Here is a 12100-nt window from a genome sequence, read left to right as displayed (position 1 = left end):
ATGGCAAACATTTTTCTCGGAAGACTTTGGGGAACGCGTGGTGGGTGGAATTTTGTAAATGCAGCAGATTCCAGAACATTCCACCACATAAATATGGGGAAAATGTGATTTTTTTTTACAAAGTTTGAAGTCTGCAAGGGATTCTGGGTAACAGAACCTGGTGAAAGCCAGACAAGTCACCCCATCCTGGATTCCCCTTGGTGTCTAGGTTTAAAAAATGTACAGGTTTGATGGGTTTCCCAATGTGCCAGCTGCGCTAGGGTCCAAAATCCACAGGTAGGCAGATTGCAAAAAAAAAAGTCTGTGCTTAGTGGGCTTTCTGCCCCCCTGAGGGGAGCCGGGGGGATTGCCCTGATATGTCCCCAAGGGGGCAGAAAGACTGTGGCTATTTTGTGGGGGGTGGGGGCATTGGTATGCCCTTTCTGGGCAGACCCCATCCCCACGCATAAAAATGCCAGCGTAATCGCTGGTGCCTACTGGGCTTTCGGCCCCGCCGGGAAAAAAGACTGGAATTTCTCTGGTGGGTATGGTGGTATTGTCATGCCCATTTTGGGCAGCCCCCACCCCTACATGAATTTAAAAAAGTCCCTGGTTTCTAGTGGGGGGGGGGTAGAAAAACTGAAATTTTACGGGTGGGGGTGGGAACATTGGAATGTCCGTTTTGGGCAGCTTCAACCCCTAATTTAAATTGAAAAAAAAAATCCCTGGCATCTAGTGGGCCAGGGATCTGCAACATGACTGACATATGGGTACACTGAGTAAACAGATGTGAAAAGCGGATGCTGTACCTAGACTTCTCTCTCTATATATATTTTTTGCCCCTTTAAAATGACATTTGTCTCTCTTATTTTAAACCTCTGATTTATGCCTGCATTACAATCTGAATGCTCAACTGCTCTTCATGAAAGGCTTTAAATTCAACAACTCCTTTCCAGAAAAGGGTGTTCAGGAGTGCTTTACTTTTATTTATCCTGAATAAAATTGTTTGTGCTCCAGTTGTTCATCAGAACTCTTTGTTAATGTTGTAGCTGACTACTAGGGAATTAATTGACAGGGTACTTCCGGTGTTGGAAGTAAATGTTTGACTCTGCATGTAAGAATACGTTACAGTAATGCAGGAGAAACCCCTCATTTGCCTTCAATACTCTCTGTGGGAAAAGCTTTCAGTTTCACAGCGTTGAATTCAACAATATGATGTTCAGACATAGTAAGCTTTTTTATGAAATTCAGAATGTTGGCACTGTAGTTGTTCATTAGAACACTGTCAGAAATTGCAGTTGATTACGAGGGACTTAACTGAGAAACTGCTGGTGTCGAAAGTGCATGTTTCAGTCAACATTTCAAAATGTTTTATTGACATGGATGTGAGAGATATTTGAGACCTCAAAGAAAGTGTGTTCTCTTTTAGCTTTTTAGAACACTAGTCATTATTTTTACCAAAAAATAACATTCTGGTAATTTCTAAACAAAACTGTTTTGCAGCCTAGATTAGAATTAGAACAATATGGCTCTGTGGAGTGCCAACGTTTTGTTATAAAAACAGAAAATCACTGTTCTAGTTGTTCACTAGAGTACACATGGCTGAAGAAAATATTGTGAAATTGTAGAAAATATGCTCTCACTTTAGCTTCTGGCGCATCCCCTATCACCTCTATGAGAAAAGTGTGAGTAAATAGTTCTCGCTTGAATATTATTCATTAAATACCAGCAGAGGATTATCATTATTCATAGGGCAAAATCAAACACATCCTTTCCTAAAATTATTATGGTACCAAAAAGAATCAAATTTATTGTGACAAAAATCTGCTATCACCTTTTATATGTGCTGGTAGGAGTGTTTTCATTCATTCGAAATTAATGCTTAATTTAGATGTATTTAAGTTATTGTAACTTGGCCGCAACTGACTTGACAAAGCCTTCACTGACATCTAGTCATTTTCAGAAAATCTTATCCACATTTATTTTACATGAAGGAGCTACTCTACAGCTAAGTGTTCTATGGAATTTTCCATTTCGGAAAAATAGGCAATATAGAAGCTCTCTTCACGGTGCCTGCTTGCTTATAAAATACAGCTGTATTAATGTGCGTTCTGCCGAATAAATCCTCTTTATCACACTTCAAGGCCCTTTACTTAAAATATTTAGAAGGGTCCCTGTTAATATGAACTCATTACTGTAAAGTTTCATTCTATAAATATAATGTTATTTTCCTAACTTATGGTGCACAAGCTGAACATGTTTGTTCTCTTTTCAGAAAAATCACTTTTATCCAGAGGCAAAGTATGATCTCAGTGTGCATATTTGTTAAGTAGCAGTTTGCTAGTTTCTCTCTAATGGGACACAAGTATCAATTGCAAAACGATGTCTGTTGTTATGAAGATGCAGAAAAAACTCATTTTATAACGTTTTGTTTCATGTTTATTTCCTTTTGGTGGTTAGATCATGTATAAGGTTAACAGGTTAACCAGTTACAGCATTTTACCAATGTGGGATATCTCAGTAACTGCAAACTAAGAATTTGATTGATAGTTATGGAACAGATTAGTGCAGCTCATTCATGCACTGGTAAGTTTTGATTTTGTTTGCTTCTATTGTCTGAAAATCCAATAAAACATTATGTTTTTGGGACATGCACCAGTTTCTGGCTTATTTCTCGGGAACAAACTCTTTGCTAATCTGATTACTAATATTATACTTAGACTTTATTGGGCTCTTAAACTGGACATACTCTATGTCAATATTCTTGCTAACTGTACTTTGGTTCTAGCTTTTTGGTTACCTTATATTGATCCTCTTACATTATTTAATATTGGTTTGTTATAAATGCTAATTTCCCACTGATTGGACTAACAACTTTTTGTTTTCTGCATTTATCCTAATTGTGAATGAACCTTTATGGTTTGACTTGAATTCTTGTCTTCTGAAGGCGTTATTAGTTGACATTAGGCCTTAGGCTTTTGAAGACATACTAGGTCTCACAAAGACACAGATAACCCTGATCACGAACATCAACCCTTTAATTGTTGAATTGGAGTGTCAACAGATATGTAGTTGAGAACATTTGGCAAAAAGATGATTCCGATTATTATAATTGCCAAAAATGAATTAACCTAAAAGGTGAGAAATGTTTGGTGGTGGAAAGGTAGAGAATTATGGAATTTTTTGGAATATTACCACAGTGACCATAGATGTTATGGGAGGTGCGTACTAATAGGGCTCCATGTGATGTGTTGTTCCACCACAATTTTTAGTGTTGTGGGTTAACTAAAACCCTTTGCAAGTCTGAGATGTGATGCTATGTTTTGTACCTCGGAGTCACACAGAGTAGGATCAAGAGACTCCAAGGAGTACAGAATGCTGCTGCCCGGCTCCTACTAAGCCTGCCACAGCATGCATCAATTAGGGCTATGCTTAAGCAGCTCTATTGGCTTCCGGTTAAGCAGTGACCCTCGTTCAAGGCCTTGTGTTATTCTTACAAAGATTTTACTAACAAAGTTCCACAGAGCCTTCAAGCTTTTATTAGACCTTATGTACCATTGATCAACCTAAGATCAGCAGTGGAGATGCTGTCCGCAGAGGTGAGAGCTCTTTCGCATACTTAGTGCCAAAGTTGTGGAATGCTCTGTGTCTACTGGTTTATCAGGCCCTGTAAAAATGTTTGTTTAGGAAAATACTCAAAACAAGGTTCTTCAGCTCAGGGTGTAAAGGGGTTTAAAATCTGTATTTAGGCCTACAGATACCTGTCCCTAGCACTTGGACTCCACATATGAGGTAGAAATGCACTTTAGAATTTGCATTCAAATGAATATTTTATTATTATTTGATTTGGATATTTCATTCTTGTTTTCACGTTTCCTCAATGGTATTGTGTTATGCATGTACATCTACATTTTAAATCTATGTTGCATTGTATTCCAATGTTTTGAGTGAATATTTGAAGCTTGGTGAAATACATTTTGATGAAAAGATATTGTGATCTTTATGTGATTTTTGTATAAAGGCTTATGAATGTATGTGTCAAGGTTACACATATATGGTTTAAAGGAGACAGTGAGTTAGGTAGGAAGTTATCTGCTGAATAAAAGTGTGTGGCATCAGCTCAGTTTAATAGTTGAAGATTATAAGAGCCTTAATAGTCTACTTGTGAATAAGAATTATTCTTGAGTGGTGGTGTTTCTTTTGTGCATAGAATGGAATTGTTGACTATAAGGGTAGGTTGTTGTTGGTCAAAAACCTATCTTGGTGAGATTGTTAGTACTGAAAATAATTATTTTTTTTATGGTGAATTTGATTTCCTTTATAAAGTCCATGTAGACAGACAAAGGTTTATGTGTTGTTGTTTATTAATACTGCAGATATTACACTTTGTAAATTGAGTTGTTTTTTTATACCGTATTGTCATTGGTTGTGTTACTTTTACATGTGTTGAGAAGTTTGATTCAGATAACAATGAGTTAACTCTTGGATAAGTCAAATATTCCTGCTAATGAAGGAGGAGATGGTCTACCTCCAATTAGTACACCCGGTGATGATAAGCTGCCATGGATTTAATAAGTGTTTAGGGACTAAGAAATCGCATAGGGCCTCAAACGCAATAAAAAGCTACAATTGTGTAGAAGTGGTATGTTTGATGTGAAGAAACATGAGTATTTGAGGCATGCCGTGTGTGAGATGAAACAGAAACTGAGATCTAAACAAATTGAGGCATTGAATGAATGGGATAATATGGTCAATGAGAAGAGGCATAAGGGTCAAGTTCATAAGCCTGTTAATAACTGGCTGGAAATGAGATTACCTCTATGGAAAAAGGAGTGGCTTGAGAACATCGTAGGAACTAATAATTTCCTGCGATTGCTGACTCGGGAAAAAAGGGGATAAATAAAGATGAGAAAAATAATGAAAATGAAGAGTGTGAGAGAGGTATTTTGAGATGGAGGTTGAGGACATGGACAATTTGTTGATTAAGAAAAGACATCCCCCAATATAGTTAGGGTCATGTACAAAAGTGAAGCACAGAAGCAAGGGAGTGCAGAAAAAACTGTACTTGAAAGGTAGAAAATCACCCCAGAGTACTGAAAAAGCTGTAGAAATTGATATTTTAAAACTTAAGACTCAGATAAATTATGGATACAAAAGTTCATAAATATTTATTTTGACATTTAAAACAAAAGACATTTTATTGTCGAATTAGAAAGCAGAGTTTGATTAGAAACTGGAAAACATGAAAAAATATGAATATGACAAGTCTCAAAAGCTTGGGAAATCACCAGAAGCAAGTCAATTGGTTAAAAGTTATGAGAGCACACCAAAATTTAGATGAGTACCTGCATGCATATTATGGGAGGTTGAGAGATCAATGTGGATTTACAGACAGTGTAGCAGAGTTGATGATCCTGCGAAAGAAGGTGTGTCAGGATTTGTTCTGCTTTTGTGTTCGGATTCCGTCTGGAGATCTGGGTGCATGTACAGCAGAGTACAATGTGCTGACAAGCAAAATTGTTAGATGAGATCCTTGCCTCTGCAAAATATTTTAATGACTATTGTAGACTTAATGGGGCATATTAGCAAGAAGCTCGTTAAAATAAACGCAGTTTTAGCAGCAGGAAACTGCCGCTAAATTGGTGATAGTTGGCTTGCTAATATGCATTATAGAATTCCAATAGAAGTCCAGGTTAGATGTGTAGGACATCTAACCTCATTGAAAGTTGTTAACTCTTGCACAAATGCAGCATGTGAAAGGAGCCACTTGACTAAGTATGAGCAAATTATTTGGCAGCAGAGAACATTTTACTTTGGGGCGCATTACAATGACGGTCGGAAAAGCCTTCTGACCACAGTGGTATCAGAAAAAAAATGCCCGCCAGGTCCAACAGTCCCATTTAGATACATGGTCTGAAAATTACGACCACGATTATCGGAAAAATCAAAAATCTGTCTGCCACTGTTGAAAAGCCTGAAACTCTGACCGAAGCGGTCGGAAAATCTACATTACCATACCCAAACGCGGAAGAAATTATGATGAGACTGCGGTCTGGTCGAATGAACGCTGTGTTCCGACCACCACATTCCTACTAAGCCAACATAAAAAAATAAAGCACATAGCAAAGTCAGCAAGAAAAAACACAGTTGATGGTCATTCCTCTGGTGTACACACCCACATAGCAGAGTATAAAACACACCCCTTCCCTGACCAGCATCCTTTGCAAAAAAGACAGCATTGAAGGCCAACACAACACAACTGCTAGTAGAGGAGACATATCACTTGGCACACCATTACACCCCTCTATCTCCAGCAACCAACCCTTCTCAGCCACACACCTCACACACCTTTTACACCTTCACCATTACATTTTTATTTTCTCTAGTATCCATGTTTCCTACTATTCACAATGTGACACAAAAAAGCCCTCAGCTGTCATTGATGGTAGAAGAGATCATTTGAGTTCAACCACATTTGTTTGGAACCCTAGTCCAACTACCCCACTTGCTAGGAATAATCAAATGTGGGACAGGATTGTTAAAAAAGTCAATGTAGTAGGTTATGCTCTGTGCACACTGCGTAACATCAAAAAGAGATTGCATGACCTCAAGGCCCGTATGAAAGACCAGACCAACAAGAACTATGAGGTGGCTCAGAGGACTGGTGGGGGTCCTCCTGTTCGTCTACTAACATTCACAGAATGGGAGGAAAAGGTGCTTGCTATCCTGAATACAGAGAGTTTCACAGGAATAGCTGGGTGAGCGGATACTGGATTGTTTGAGAAGTAGAGAGTGTGTATTCCATGAAAGATCAAAATTGTACTTATTTGGATAAATATCCGTTCTTTCAACCCGTATACTGAGAGCCGCGAGCAGGGACCGAACTGCACTCGTCAGCCTTTGAAAATTTACAGAAGAATTTTGCTCTACGAGTATTGAAACTCTTGTCTTTTGGATTTTGACAATTTGGAAACAGTAACAATATACGCTGTATATGTGTAAATAGCCTTGAGAAAGGCCCGGCGCAACTCGCCAATAGGGGGCAAAACAAGTGTCGGCTGTCCATGTCTCACAACAAAATAATAAAGATGTCACACTGCAACTTGAAGTAGTTCTGTCCTCTATATGACAATTTGAAAGAACGGATATTTATCCAAATAAGTAAAATTTTGATCTTTCATGGAATACACACTCTCTACTTCTCAAACTTGTCTTCCTTTATGAAGCTCAAGAGGTCCAGAGCTTCGAGTGTGTCTCCATCCACTTATAAAAGCAGCTTATTAAGCGTTGTTTAGCCTTGGAATCCTTGGACCTTCCTTGTCTTGCTGGATACTGGATTGTACCAATTAGAAAACTGCCACTACACTGTGATGTACTGTTTTGCACAATCATTGATATAGGCAATGATGTCCAATGGTCACAAATGTAGTACCCATTGCTCCCACCCCATCATCGCTTGGCAACCTTATACTCCTTTCCTTCACCTTACAGGTAGGAAGCCATTGTGTGCTCTTTTGGCTCACCTCTGAACAACATGTGACACTGCTCTCATACCAGTCCTCACTTTGCAGCCATTAAACTCCTCTGCTTCACCTTACAAGTGGGTAGCCATTTCATGCTTTCTTGGCTCACCACTGAACAGCATGTGACACTGCTCTCTCATCATTCAACGCTTGGCAGACATGTCTACACTGCTCCATATATCACATCAACTGCACACCCAGCTATGCTCATTTACATGTCTGACTACTCATGCTTCCAATCACCTAGGCTCCAGAAAAGAAATGTCAAGACATATCACAATATGTGTACATTGATATAAACACTAAGGTTGGAAAGCATGAAGGTGATATGGCCACAGAACATGCATAGACAGTCATTCAAAGAACACAGCACATATTATGAGCACTGCTAAATGGACAACACAAATTGGACTATGCCTGCACATTGAAAAGATGGTATTGCAAACTGAACAATACACATGCCAAAACTACAGTGGTTGAGCAACATGTTTGTAGGTAATGACGAGTCTATTGAAATAGGCAATATTAAGATGTACAATTCTCATTATGTCCATGTCAGTTCACAAATAAGCAATGGATGTACCACTATTTCATGTCTTGCAGGTAAAGATCATGGATAATGTCCTTAATGTCTAAGACCAAGCCTTTTGTCTTCTTAAAACCATTACTCAGTGTGTCACAAATGTTTTCGAATGCACTCAACATCCTGACAATGTAACATTTCTTTAACAGGACGGATCTAAATCAACAGGAGCTGAGAATCCAACCACCAAGCAAAGCCAGTCTCCGCCCCTGGATCATGAACAATCAGATGCCGAATCTCCCCAACATTCAGATGTGGAGGAACAACCTGGCACTCCTAGCCAGCTGTGGCAGACACAATCAGTGGGTCTCACTGGCCCCACCACCATAACTCCCACCACAGCAGCCACAACAACGCTGTGCACTGCCCAAACTACCTGCTGACCAACCACCACCACCACTGCTGCCTGCACCACGGTACGTTTCCCAGAGATGTGAACCAACACCACACTCACCAAGGATGCAGAGAACAGTGTGCGGGTGCAGGTTCAGCCAAGAGCACAGGACAGGGGGCATGGCAGGTGGGAGGGCCACTGGGAGCCAAGTATGTGAGACTACTATTGACACTGAAGCCCTGGCCACCATCACCAGAGTCCTTGGTGCTTATGAAAACCAGCAAGGACAAATGGACCAGGGCATTGAGAAACTCCAGGAGATCAATTTGCTGCATCAGTCCATAGACAACCGGTTTGGACAACTTATTGAGATCATGGGCCAGATCGTTGGGGTGCTGGGGAACATCAGTGCAGCTCAAGGCATGCCTCGACCCCACAACATCATCCTCCAGTGGGCAGCCCACAGCTACACCATCCTTCTCTCTGGCTGCCACAGGGAGGCTGGACCTGTCACATGCTGTGTCCTCAGACACATCAGAGACTGCAGCAGTGGAACCCCCTCAAACATAAGGGGTGATGTCTGAGAAATCCAACAGGAGATTCAAGTTGCAATGCACCAACCCTAGCTAAAAAGCAGAGCTGCCCATAACGTCAACAGTTGTGCACAGAACATTGACTTTGGGGACTATCCTATCACACACTTCCATTCCGATAGCAGGAGTTTGTTGGACTGTGACTTTTCAAAATGTGGTAAAAACACTAATGTGTTCTTTTACCATCACTGACAACTTCACCCCTCTGTGTTCACCTTCCCACTGTTACTCACTTTGTTTAACTCACCATATGCACCTAAATAAATACACCTATCACCCATCTCTTTGTCTAAGTTGCATATTTTCCAATTAACTACTATATCAACTTGACTGCAACTATACCACCAGATGACATTATGTGCAAAACAATTTAGGCAGTTACTAGATGCAGGCAAAGCTAGCATTGCGGATGAGTGTACCAAACATGCCAACATCAACAGACATTGAAGTCTAAAGTACACACATATCTTTATTTCAGTGTAACACCAGTAGGTTCTTAGGAGGAGACGCATATCCACACAGTGACATTACACATTTGTCACTAGTGGAACATGCAGTACCACAGTTCACACATTTCAACATATCAAATACAAGTATGTTTTGGAAACATTCTACACTGTCCAATGCTGGAGTAATCACACTGAGGCCAATGTGTGTGCCATCGATGGCTCATACAACATGTGGGATGCGACCTAGGTCATGAAAGTCACCCTTCCCAATTGTCAACTCTTCTCTGCTTGGGACATGTATTTTACTGCAACACCATACTGTACATCGGTTGTGACATTCCACCTGATGTAGGCAATGGGTACTGAAATGAAAAAGTTGCAAAGAAATGCAGGGTGGCCATCACCTTCACTGTTGGGGTCAGAGCAGTGGGGGTAGGTTCTGTGAGCCCTTAACTGATGTGCCAACTGGCAACATAACTCCTGAATTGTCAGGCATGAGTCAGAACTTCTTTATGATGTCTCACTCCTCCATGCTCAAAAGGTCTGGAAAAGGCCAATTGACAGTCGCATTCTCCCTCTGACAGGTTACACATGTATATAAATAGAAAAGGATGAGATGTTGGTTATAGCTTACAGGATGACTCAGATCAGCACAAGGTGAACAGTCATGTGGAATCAGTGTCATACACTTATGACCTGTATACATCCATTGTTACCACTTAGTTAATGAGGTTGACAAGATGTACATACAAACTACAAGAATGGGCTCAATGGCATAGGTAACAGACATATGGTACATTGCAGAATCATGGATACTCAGCCATGTGGGTAGGGAATACATTATAGGTGGTCCACAGCATTAGTTCTGAAATGGACATACCTGTTGTCTCTTAACATGACACACCCTAATATAAATGATGCATAACATTAATTCCAAACAGGACACAACATCACTATTTCACTTCACTATGTACATCATATACCTGTCTGAGGAGTCTGAATTACACACCTTTTCGACATTGTAACAAAGAATACAACTCCACTGGTAATGTGTGTCCCTGCACACATGGATTACAGAGACTTGTGAGAAAGGGCAAAGCAATGTTCTAAAAGCTCTAAGAACAGCTATTTCATGTGTTAGATGAGACGAGTCCCCTCAAAAAGTGCCCTTGATGTCTGATTTTGTGTGGAGCACAATGCTGCAATTTGGGACTCAAGAACCGCAAACGCCGAATGGTGTGACCTTCCTGGTAGGTGTCAACCACAGCAGTCACTGCCATTGGACACAATGATAAAATGCCAGTGATGCGGTGGCAAGATTCTGAACCCCACAGTTGACACTGTCTATGCAAATAATATAGCAGCCAATGGGACATGTTGTCGCAGTCATCATTTGAGGGTTCGAAAACTGCAGTATGTGTGCTCAGCTATGGCACTCACTGCTATTGGACTTAATTGTAGTCTTCAACTGAGGCAGACCAATGGCAATGTCAGCCTACCACTGAAACCACCCTGGTAACCGATAAAATAGGTGGCAAAAGGCATACTTGTCTCTTGCCTACAGACATGCTTCCTGCTATCCCTCCTCATCACCTGCTGCTGTTTGTCATCTCTGGGAGTACACATGGATTGCACTGAGAATTTAAGGACCCATCCCTTCACCCCAGAGGAGGAGGATTTCCTGGTGGACGAGGTCCTTGGCCACTACAGGCGGCTATAAGGTGCACAACAGGTACCATATAGCCTCCTGTACTGGCCAAGGACCTCTTGCTTACTGTGTGTCTATTGGGGAGGGGTATATATGTGCATCAGTGTTCGGTCAACTTGTGGCTACTGATTGCATCAGGGAGTGAGCTCCTAAAACATTGATGTGCCCTGTTTGTTAGTAGTCAGCACAACATAGAGATGACAGTCACAGACAATGGCTTCGACCACACATTCCCTGTCTTTGTAGAGGCTACTCTCATCTTTACAGATAGACACATTGTGTCTTTCAAGGGTTGCCCTGACATTGACATATGTTTGGCGTATAATTTCTGCTCATATGCAAGGCCCTTGACTGAGATTGACCTAGACAGGCAAACATGCCTTTTTCTTTGTTAACACTTGTACATGGTGCTTAGTTACATTTTTGCACCATACTTGTAACACATAGCAAGTTTGCTGATGTGTATATCTCAATTGCATCATCTGGCAGTGGACAACAGTCAGCATGATGAATGAGGTGTTGTTTCGGTGTGGTGTCCACTTCCATGTGAATGACACATTTGGATTGTGAAGCCACTGATCCATCCCAAATAGGTGTTCTGCAGTACTAGGACATACTTGTCACGACGTCAATGGGTATTACCACTAACCTCTGAAAGATGTCAGCAGGATCGATGGATGGATGACTAGTCCCCCTTGTCTCCAGAACGCACCACACACAGTGTAGGGTAACACAACTATGCATAAATGCCTCCCGGGAAAAAGGGGGATAAAACCAAAGTAAGATGTCCCAATGGGCTTTCAAGGAATATCTGGATATCGTCCACCCACTCTCTCGCCAGTCTCTAGGACCCCCCGGTGAATTCTGCAGATAGGGAAAGAATAAGAACCAACAATTAGGAACCCAGACCTGTACAGAAATTATAAAGACA

At 40.9% G+C, this 12100-nt stretch overlaps 1 long non-coding RNA gene across 1 annotated transcript in view; it reads left to right on the top strand.

Annotated features, from left to right (window-relative positions):
- LOC147747605 (uncharacterized) overlaps positions 1-8627 on the top strand; it is a 119513-nt gene extending 110886 nt beyond the window's left edge. The window contains exon 4 of the long non-coding RNA XR_015299678.1: positions 8235-8627. This is a non-coding gene — a long non-coding RNA (uncharacterized LOC147747605). The remainder of the gene's footprint in view (positions 1-8234) is intronic.
- The last annotated feature ends 3473 nt before the right edge of the window (positions 8628-12100 follow it).

This window comes from Lissotriton vulgaris, chromosome 1_1 (genome assembly GCF_964263255.1).
Source record: "Lissotriton vulgaris chromosome 1_1, aLisVul1.2, whole genome shotgun sequence".
Taxonomy (NCBI): domain Eukaryota; kingdom Metazoa; phylum Chordata; class Amphibia; order Caudata; family Salamandridae; genus Lissotriton; species Lissotriton vulgaris.
The sequence above is the reverse complement of the archived record's forward strand: the minus strand, read 5'-3'. Positions and strand labels throughout refer to the sequence as shown.